We start from the raw sequence: 10861 nt of genomic DNA on the forward strand, positions 1-10861 counted from the left end.
CGAAGAGGATGATACTAGGACTCCATACCACAAACAAATTGACTAACTACTCATAATCAATTCCATCACACAACATCATAAATCAAGCAACAAGAAAATAATTCACCCAATTAAAGTCCTAACTGCTTTAACCATCCACTTAACCATCCTAGAACCATAAGGGCTCTGATACCAAACTGGAACGACCCGACCAGTCTATAACTAAAAATTTAATGATTTTAATAAAAATATAATCCCGCGGTGTACCGTGGGTTAAAATTTAGTGACTTACATAATTCTAATATTACAATTTTACTCGAATCAGATTCTGAAAATTTAAACCCTAAATAAAAAGTTGAATGTAAACATAATTACATAATAGTGAGACATCATCATTGAAAGGTTAATACAACTTGCTAGATCGAGTTAACCATCTTCAATATATTAGATTTTATCTACAAAGTACTTATATTCACTCAAATATAAAGATATGCAATGAAAGATTTTGATCCACCAACATGAAATAGATTACTATTTTAGGAAATAGGATATATAGAAAAAAATGGAAATTTTAGTCTCAAGACAGTTCAACTAAAATAAATACACTCAAATTGATCAGGAGAGAAACAGATTTGAGAAACTTTTTTCATTTAATACTTAATACAAGAGAAAGCTTAAATACGAAGGGAAAACCAAACTATAAAAAAGATAGATAACCGAAACTAAACCAACTCTTTATACACTATAATACACCGTCATTTTCAAAATTGACATCTATATAAAAAACTTGTTGTAACTCTAAACATTAAAAAGTATTAAAATTTAAATATTAATTAAGAAATATAAAGCCTAACCCTAAACCCTAATTGTAAGTAATTGTGAGACATCACGAATGCAAGTAGAAAGATGCAAATATCCATTATCCTTCAAAATTTTGTCATGAATGGAAGGTTATATATACAAGAAAATCATTAAATCTTTGCTACAAAGTTTACATATATTATACATATACAGAGCTGTGCCAAGACGAAAATATATCGGAAGAGACTTAAAAAAAATGTCCTAATTCAATACAAAAAATCGTGTGCAAAAATAAACACAATTGTTGTTGAACGAAAACAAAAACAATATAACTAAACAAACCAACAAAAAATTAGTTCTAACATATTATTCTTTTTTTTCCACATTTTTGTTAACTAATCTTTCAAAATTATCTTTCTAACCAATTTTCTCCAAAAAACAACAATTACTTACAAATGTAAAAATAATTTGGATGAAACTATTTATGAAAACAGAATAAATAGTATTAAAACGTTAAAAACTTGAATAATTTTATCTTAATATATAGAATTGATTTAGTTAGAGACACATCGAAGGAAAACTTTGTTTATTGAGTTCTGTTCAGAAAAGAGGCAAAGAGACTAACAGAAGAGAAAGCGATATATATATGTTTGTTTACCCTAACTGTTAATTTTTTAAAACCTTAATTGTTGAAGTAATTGTTTTCTAATTAAACCCATATCGAAGCCCAATATTTGTTGCCTATTAATCTATTATTAACAAATTATTTCAGCATAACCTTTAAGGATAAACATAATTCTATTAGGCCTAAAATCTAAATATCTGCCCTTAATTATTTCCAAAAGTTGATGTCCTAACCGAATGTTTATTTTTTCCTAACTATGGCACAACACTGTACATATCCAAATATTTTGATAGGCGTTGAACACATTTTATCTACCAAAATTAAATAGATAGTTATTTTAGGAATATATATATATATATATATATATATATATATATGTAAAGGATATAGTTTTTTTAAAATTTCACGACGGTTCTACCGAAATAATTACACCGTAATTTTCAAAGTTGACATCTATACAAAACGTGTAATTACGTAAATTTAAATCTATGAAATTCAGTAAATATAAAACTTAAAGCCGTTAACCCGAATCCTAAATACGTAATAGTGAGACATCCAAAATACAAGTAGGAAGATGCAAATATCCTTTACCCTGCAAAATTTTGTTATCAGTGGAAGGTTTAGCATGAGAAAAATCATTAAAACTTATTACACTTGAAATAATCAGCATGGGAATTAGCCGAACTACATCAGTCGTCGAGGCTTGGGAAAACTATCTTAGGCAACGACATGGTGCTACCCATATAAATTTAATTGAGGACGAACTGGCAAAACAATAGACTGCTAGAAAGCCAGAAGAAGACATGACTCTATGGAGGAGAAAGAACGATTTTCCACCAGAGATAGAAAGAACAATATTAGAATCGCTAGCTTCTAATCCAGTCCCCTGGAGCAGTGGTGTATGGTTCACATATGCCACCCCGAAATACTCTTTTTGTGTCTGGTTAGCCGTCCAAAACCATCTTTCCACTGAAGATAGGATTCTATTATGGAATAGGGGAGCTGATGCCACTTGTTTGCTCTGCAATAATGCTACTGAAACGAGAGATCATCTTTTTTCTCCTGCGATTTTTCAACTGGCATTTGGAAAGATCTCTCTTTGCACATCTACACAACACGGTACTCCACAGGTTGGCAAGCAATCATTGACTGTGTCTCTACTCATTGGACAAATCGGATAGCATGGTTTCTTGCTCGATATATACTACAAATTACAGTCCACACCCTTTGGAAGGAGCGGAATGATCGTCCACAATCTTCATTTTCTTAATTAGTCTACCAACTTTCTTTGGGTTTTGCAACAAAAGAAGCTAAATTTTTTTTCATCTTTATGGAAAACACACAAAAAATGCATTTCACCCATTCGATGTAGAAAACGTCTTGAAGAAAGGAAATATCCTACTCATCACTTTCTTCTTCTTCGTCTCCTTAAATGCAAAGTTAAGTCGTAAACGTAATTACATAATAGTGAGACATCATTAATGGAAGGTTAATATACAAGAAAAATCATTAGAACTTGCTACGATCGAGATAACCTTCTTAAATAGATTAGATTTTACCTACAAAGTACTTATATTAACTCAAATATTTGGATCCACAATGAACGCTTTTGATCGACCAAAAATAGATTACTATTTTAGGAAATGAGATATATAGAAAAGATGGAACTTTTAATTGCAAGACAGTTCAACCAAAATAAATACACTTTAACTAATCCGGAGAGAAACAAATTTGAGAAAATATCTTCATTCAAGTGATACAAAGGAAAGCTTTACTACTTTAATACTAAGAGAAACACAAGCTATCCCATATTCAGAATAAACCATCTCTATATACACTATAATAAACCATCATTACAAAATTGACACATATATTAAAAACATGTACATTAATTATAAAATTACATAAATTTAGTAGTATTAAAAGTTAAACTGTAAATAAGAAATATAAACTCTAACCCTAGACCCTAATCGTAAACAAGTAATAGTGATCAGAAATGCAAGTCGGAATTGCAAATATCCATTATCCTGCAGAATTTGGTCATCAAGGTTATATATATAAGAAAACATTAAATCTTTGCTAAATTGCTACAGCCTTTTTGAATAGATTAGAACTTACCTACACAATTTGTATATCTTATACATATCCAAATATTTGGATAGGCGGTGAACACGTTTTATCTACTAAAATTAAATAGATTGTTATTTTAGGAGTGAATATATCTAATGGTTAGATTTTTTTTAAAAAAAATTTCATGATGTTTCAACCAAAAGAAATACGCCATAATTTTGAAAGTTGACATCTATACAAGAATGTGTAAATTTAAATCTATGAAATTTGAACCCTAAATACAAGACTGAAAGCTGCTAACCCAAATCGTAAATACGTAATAGTGAGACGACATCCAAAATACAAGTAGGAAGATGCAACTTTGCTTTATCCTACAAATTTTTGTTATCGAGTTGAGATAATTTGTTAATATAGATTAGATCTTACCTACAAAGCTAATATGTTTATTCTATCAAAATTAACGTGACATCCCGGTTTCAGAGACTTGCGGAGAGGTTTAAAAGAATTGATTTGGTCACCTATGTCACCAAAGTGCACTTATCTTTTCGGTCAAGGGTTTTGAGAGAACTTCACAGTTAAGCGTGTTTATGCTGGAGTAGTCTCAGAATAGGTGACCTTCCAGGAAGTGACTGTCAGAACTATGCGAGTGAGGACAAAACACAAGAAAAGATCATGTGGTGATTTGTAGGGACGATAACAAGTATTTAAAGTCTCTCGGACGTAGCAAACCGACCGTCGGATATGGGTAGGCTCACGGGCCTAGTGAGAGGACGAGAGACCCATTAAAAAAGGTAGGCCTATGAACTGAGATTGAACATAGGACCCACTGAAAGGTGGCGGTCGGGGTGTTACAATAAAATAGATAACAAAATTAATAATAAATGTATAAAAGAGATGGTGCTTTTATATTTCCGTCGGTTCCACCAAAATAATTTGAAATTTATTTTCAAAGTTAAATAAAGTGATCTAAACTTAGAGCAAGGTTGACCAAAAACAAAAAATTTAGGACAAAATACTTAAAAAATGATCTAAAAGAAGATTAGAGAGGTAGTTTGAGGTATTCTTTCAAATATCTATCTATATACATTTATTTGTTTCCATATAACCTAGAGATGTCTAATTAAAATAATAATAAAAAAGAAAAAATTGGAGAGAAAAAGAGAGAACGGTACTCTAGGAAGAGACGGTTCTCAATATAAATTGATACTCTCTCTTTCATAAAGAGTGTCATTTTGACACATTATACACATAATAAGAAAAACTTAAATTATACATATATGTATTTATTTAACGAGTAATTCATCATTTAAAATTTAATATAAAGAGCTTTGAGCTAAGGGTAAATTAGAATTTTTGAATAAAAAATCACATTAGAAATATAAAGTGACAGTTTTTGTGAAACAAAGAAAAAATTCTAGAATGACACTCTTTGTGAAAGAGCAAGTAGTTGTCATTTTACTAATGGTTCACTTATTAAATATTACAATAACTATTATTCAAATTTGAAATGTTAAATTTTACTAAAAACACAAAGATAACAGAGTAACAAAACTCCCAACGAAGAAGAAGACAAAACAGGTACTCATTTAAAAATCATTTTCATGTTAAGTGTTAAATGTTGAGTTGTAATTTTATCCAGCTTACAAGAAAAAGAATACATAACGAGGCGCTTTGAATGGTACTTCTTCCTTTGAGTGAGGAAAGATGTTTTAATATAAAATCTTAGCAAATGATTGTTAAAAGGTACTCCATTGTATAACAAAGGATTGTGTACTTCTTCCTTTGTAGACAATTGAGTACCTTTAACAATCTTTTGTTATTTACTATATGGTTATTAATTCTAATGAAAAATTTTACCAGTATCAACTTGTGATTTATTCAGCTTATATATGGTGACCACAAGAATATATTTTCTGTAAAGAAAACTAATTGAAATGTCCATGAAAAGAAGAATGAAAATTGCATTGCTTTTTCTTAAAAGAAAAATCTTATTACAACAAGAAAAAACAAGGAGGATAAAAACAACAACGAAAGAAGAGTTAACCCCTTTCTATTATTTTTATGGAAAACACGATAAACATGATCATGGCTTGTAACAAGCCCTAAACATCTTAACGAAAGGACGCATCATCTTCACCAGTACTTTCTTCTTCTTCTCCTTAGGTTTGTTCACCTTGCAACAATGCTCTTGACTCAGAGGAGGGGTCTCCGAATCCTCATCGATATCACCGTCATAAGCTTCCTCATCCGATAGTAGTAGTGTGTCAATACTGTTAACAGGCTTGTCAACAAGAGCCTAATTTCCTTGAACTCAGGATGCGCATCCGAATCTTGTGCCCAGCATAATTCAAGGATGGGGATCATTTCCTCTGGTATATTCGCAAGACTTGGTCTCTCACCCTGTAAGGAAAGCAAATCCAACATTTAAAATTCTTCACCCTTTTTAGATTTATTAGTTGATTTGTGACCTTACATGTTGTACAAGTTGGGGAACACAAATGTTTGGCACGCCATGGAATGGTTCTTCACCATTAAGCAGCTCCCAAAAAACTATAGCAAAGCTGTAAACATCCGCTTTATGATCATAGTGCTTTGGCTCCTCAACTCTAAGTGCCTCACGACTACTTACCTACGGTTACAAAAACAGAAAAATCAATCATTTTATATGTTTCGAAATAAAAGATTTAGCTCAAAAGAATCGTTACCTCAGGAGCCACCCATTTACAAGTAGCAGCCTCACAGGTCATGCCATCTCTATTCTCTTCTCTAGCAATTCCAAAATCAGCCAATTTCACATGCTTTTAATCACCGGTTACCAACAAATTCGCTACACCAACCAACACACCAAAATTTCAAATTTGTTTCTCTATTCACAAGATTTTATGTATAAACTGGAGCATATTTACTTGGGTTTAAATCATGGTGAATAATGCCTTTTGAGTGCAAAAACTCCATGGCTTGAGCAATATCCAAAGCAAAGGTCAGTGCCTTCTTTAGATCAAGAGGTTTCGGCTGACAACTCCACATGAACCTATCTGAAGAGTGCCGCCTTCCATGAGTTCGGTAACTATCGTCAGTTGCGGCTCTATGCAAGCTCCAACAAACTATACAATCACCAAAAACCATGTTTAATTTCTCACTATTATAATGATAAAACACCAATATAACTAATAAATTTAATTTTAATCTTTTACCTTCACAATGTTGGCATGTCTCATCTTGGATAGTAACAGAACTTCATTTTGAAACTTCTTTTTGTCCATTATGCTTACAGCAGATTTTACACTTGGTTGCATTATCTTCACAGCAACGGGAACTCGGTTTCTGAGCCTATAAAATCATTATAAAGAACATACGAAATAAGTGATAACTTTTAATTAAACGGATTAGTGTTAAATTCATCATTATAAAAAATAAGAGAGAGATGGAACAAACAATCCTTTGTAGACGATTGGAGTAGCCTCCTTCTCCAATCATCTCTCCCACTGAGACATCGTTTGGGTTGAGAAGCAATTCCCTGTTGATACTGAAATTGAATTTCTCGTTGGACTTCTTGTGAGAAGGGTAGTTTGACAAAGCCATTAGTCCAGCACTCATTTTGAAGGCTGGAAGTGACTGAGAGGACTAAGGATGATTAGTGAAAGATGAAGTGTTGATGATGATGAGTGATAGAGGAAGTGCTTGGGCTTATTTATAGTACTACAACATGTGGGGGTGATTCTGTAATCTTACGAGTTGTTATCCGACGTGTATTGACAATTAATAGTATAAAAACGAGAAAATCAATACTAATTATTACAGTTACTGTTTACCAATGAGTATGAATGGTCTCGTTACCAAGCTTATCTTTACATTAAATTTTTTATCCATTCACCACCACATCTCTTGATTTTCTTATAATCTTATCTTTAAGTAGCTTTTTTTCTTAATATGTTTAACAATATATGTGGACTCTATGTGCAACTCTTTTGGAAAAACTTTTTATGCATGAGCTGTATACAGCAATGTATTGTATATATATAGCAAGAGAAAGATGGTAACAAAGCTGGAATTACAATATATATTATAAATTTCCTATCTTATAAATTTTTTTTTTTTTTTTTTATAAATAAGTCTTATTTTCATTGCCAATAATTTTCATGATGAAATAGAAACGCGACTGACTGATAAAATAATCTTCTATCAATTTTTATTATTAAAGATTAGATAAAAAAAATCAGGTAACCAAGGTCCATAGTATCCTAGTTTTGTTTATAGTTTACATACAAAATGTACTCACAGCCAATGACGTTCGCAACCGAGTAAGACAGACATATGGGGTTGCGATAGTATAGAAATCCATTTTATCATATGACGAAAAGATTTTCGAACTTACCGTCCATCTATCCTACGATATTTCTGTTCCAGTCTATGTGACTATATATGTATGATCACATAAGTTGACAACGCCATGCCAATGTATAAACATCCACCATCTCAAAAGAGCTACATTAAATAAATGTTTCCATAAAATGAGATTTTGTTACCGATGGAGCTTATATGATTAGGTCAGAATATCCACCATCTAAAAAGAGCTACATTAAATAAGTGTTCCCATTTGTAGAACTCTGAAAAAAAAAATTGAAATCGAAACTAAGCAAATACATGTTAGGGTTTAGCCTAAACCGTCTAGGCATTGCCATAAGACCGAACACAACACACACTCACCACTTGGAGAGGAAGCTTCTTATCTGCTAGTCTTAACACTTTAATTTCGACCGTTGTAATGGAAACAAGACTCGACTTTTTTTTTAATATGGTTAGGTAATTAGGGAATCTTAAAACTAATTGGAACTGAAATTAACACAGTAGCTCGGACGCGACAAGTTCTCTACCTCCGTTGTTTTCGTAACTATGGGACCGATTATTTTTATTTTTGTATCACGAAGTGTGAGCATTTCAAACGTCGATAGGTTTATGTAGTAAACGTATGGGTATCAAATATATAACCATTGATGATGTGTGTTACAGTTCTTATTTCCGTCGTCAGTGTGTGTTACAAATATTCAACCCAAAATATTATCCTTTAAATATAAATTAACTCTGCCAAAGTACCGACTTTGTTTATAATGCATTGTCCACTACACCCGAATATATACGCATAGTATATGCATGTGAAATATTTGAATATATATATCGTAAATTTTAATCTTCTCGTCTTATATACCTACATAGGTAATCGACTAATAAGCCCAAAAAAGTCAAAAGATTCCTTGATAAAGAACAGGGAATATAGAGATATTAGTAAAGTTGGATAATGTGATCTTTAACTCAGTTCCAATTACATAAGCTTCCTTACAAAATCAAAGATTCCTTAACAACAAACAATATATAGTGATGATTGAGTCGGTGGCTACAGCTGTCCCTACTTTTGTCATGTCTTGCTTTCGTCTACCGAAAACTGTCACACAAAAGCTTACTAGTGCGATATCTAACTTTTGGTGGAGCTAATCTGGGAATCGCAAGGTCTACATTGGATCGCTTGGGATAAGTTGTATGAAGATTTACACCAATACCCATACGTCCGTACAATCACCAAGGTGGGCCGTCCATACGGTTTGGAGGCATAACGAGTCCGGTCCATGAAGACAAGTCTCCAACGGTCACAAAACATCTAGATCCTTCCTAAGGAGTCATTGGCGAGTGTGTGCAAGTGGGAGCTCAAATCAAACTAAGATCACATGTTAACTTAAGGTGATGTCACTTTCATTATAATAATTGTGCATAACATCTTGTATAGAATATCCTATTTATAATTGTCTATATTTAGCTCGTACCTAGGAACTAAATCAAGCAAGAAAAGAGATAATCTCTTTCTCCATTACACTCTACAATTCATTTACTATGTTCTACTCTGTTTTACTCTGTTCTATACTCTGTACTATTCTACACTACCTAACAATTTCTCCATACTCTACTAGTTACCTTTGTCTATCTTAAAACTAATATGGTATCAGAGCAGATCACTCCTACCCTCTAAATCTCACACCCACCAACCAAACACTTCCATACCAAACCTTTGTTTCTTTGTTAAGATCTTAAAACTCTATTTCACTTTAACCGTTGGACAATATCTTTAACCAACGGTCAGTTCATTATGGAGAGCACCAAGACTCTGATTGTTCCGATTACTCTCAAAGGAGAGAATTACTTATTGTGGGAAAGAACCACAAAAACAGCCCTATGTGATCGAGGGCTTTGGACCCATATTACTACAAGTGAAGCTCGAAGCAAGACAACCACTCAAGACAAGAAGGAACTTGTCACTAGTGAGAAAGACAAGTGGTTCCAAGAAGACCAAGGAGTTCTAGCCATTATTCAAAACTCACTTGATGCACCTATCCTTGAGGCCTACTCATATTGCAAAACTGCAAAGGATCTATGGGATACACTACAAAACGTGTTCAGAAATGTCACCAATGTGAACCGAATCTTTGAGATCAAACAGGCCATCAAAACCTCAACCAAGACTACATGGAGTTCACTAAACACTTTGGTAAGTTTAGATCTCTTTGGGCAGAGCTAGAAATGCTTCGACCGACGACCATTGATCCGGTTATCTTAAACGAATGACGAGAGAAAGAGAAAGTGTTCGAACTACTCTTGACACTCAACCCCTCCTATAACGACCTCATCAAGCACATTTGAAGGTCAGACAAGCTTCCTAGCCTCAATGATGTTTGTAACCAGATCCCAGCAAGAAAAACACACAAAACAACAACAAACAAGCAAGAACAAGGAATCAAAGGCTTAGATTAGCCATGGTCATGCACTCACCTCTTTGCAGGAAGTTTCTGAACCACAACAACGAATCCAACCCTCCTAGCAAGCCTCTAACTCCTTCCTAGCCTTGGATCTCTCAGAAACAGCAAGGAATCTCAAAAATCTCTCTCAAAAGCTCAAGAACAAAGTTTTCTCCCTTTGTCTCTCAAAAACGTTAAACAACGACAAAGACAATGCCAAAAACCCTTCCTTTCGTCGACAAACACTTAAGTAACCCGGTTCATTGGTTTCCCAAAACCAAACCGAACTAAATCGACGATTACAACAATCTGGTCGAACCAGAAATAAGTGGTGTCGACCGTCTGTGGACCCCACTAGCCCACTGCTAGTCACCCAAACGGACACCAAGCTGGCCCTGCAGAGCATCGATCCTAATCTCTCACCGTGGCAAATGGAACTATTCGTCCAAATCCACTATAAGTTATTGGTGCGCCAGACGTTCCTTGAACTCTGGTCCCCACCCTTTAACAACCTTCCCACAGAACAAGTTATCCCATATTGAAAATAAACCATCTCTATATACACTATAATAAACCTTCATTTCAAAATTGACATCTATATTAA

At 33.5% G+C, this 10861-nt stretch overlaps 1 pseudogene across 1 annotated transcript; it reads right to left on the reverse strand.

Annotated features, from left to right (window-relative positions):
• Positions 1 to 5467: 5467 nt before the first annotated feature.
• LOC104780896 (serine/threonine-protein kinase STY13-like) lies at positions 5468 to 7114 on the reverse strand (annotated as a pseudogene). The gene is made up of 6 exons (XR_015596173.1): positions 6911 to 7114; positions 6670 to 6805; positions 6382 to 6579; positions 6181 to 6302; positions 5949 to 6104; positions 5468 to 5875 (listed from the first exon to the last, which is right to left on the reverse strand). The product of XR_015596173.1 is annotated as a serine/threonine-protein kinase STY13-like (transcript).
• Between the last annotated feature and the right edge of the window lie 3747 nt (positions 7115 to 10861).

This window comes from Camelina sativa, chromosome 4 (assembly GCF_030686135.1).
Source record: "Camelina sativa cultivar CO46 ecotype springtype chromosome 4, ASM3068613v1".
Taxonomy (NCBI): Eukaryota; Viridiplantae; Streptophyta; class Magnoliopsida; order Brassicales; family Brassicaceae; genus Camelina; species Camelina sativa.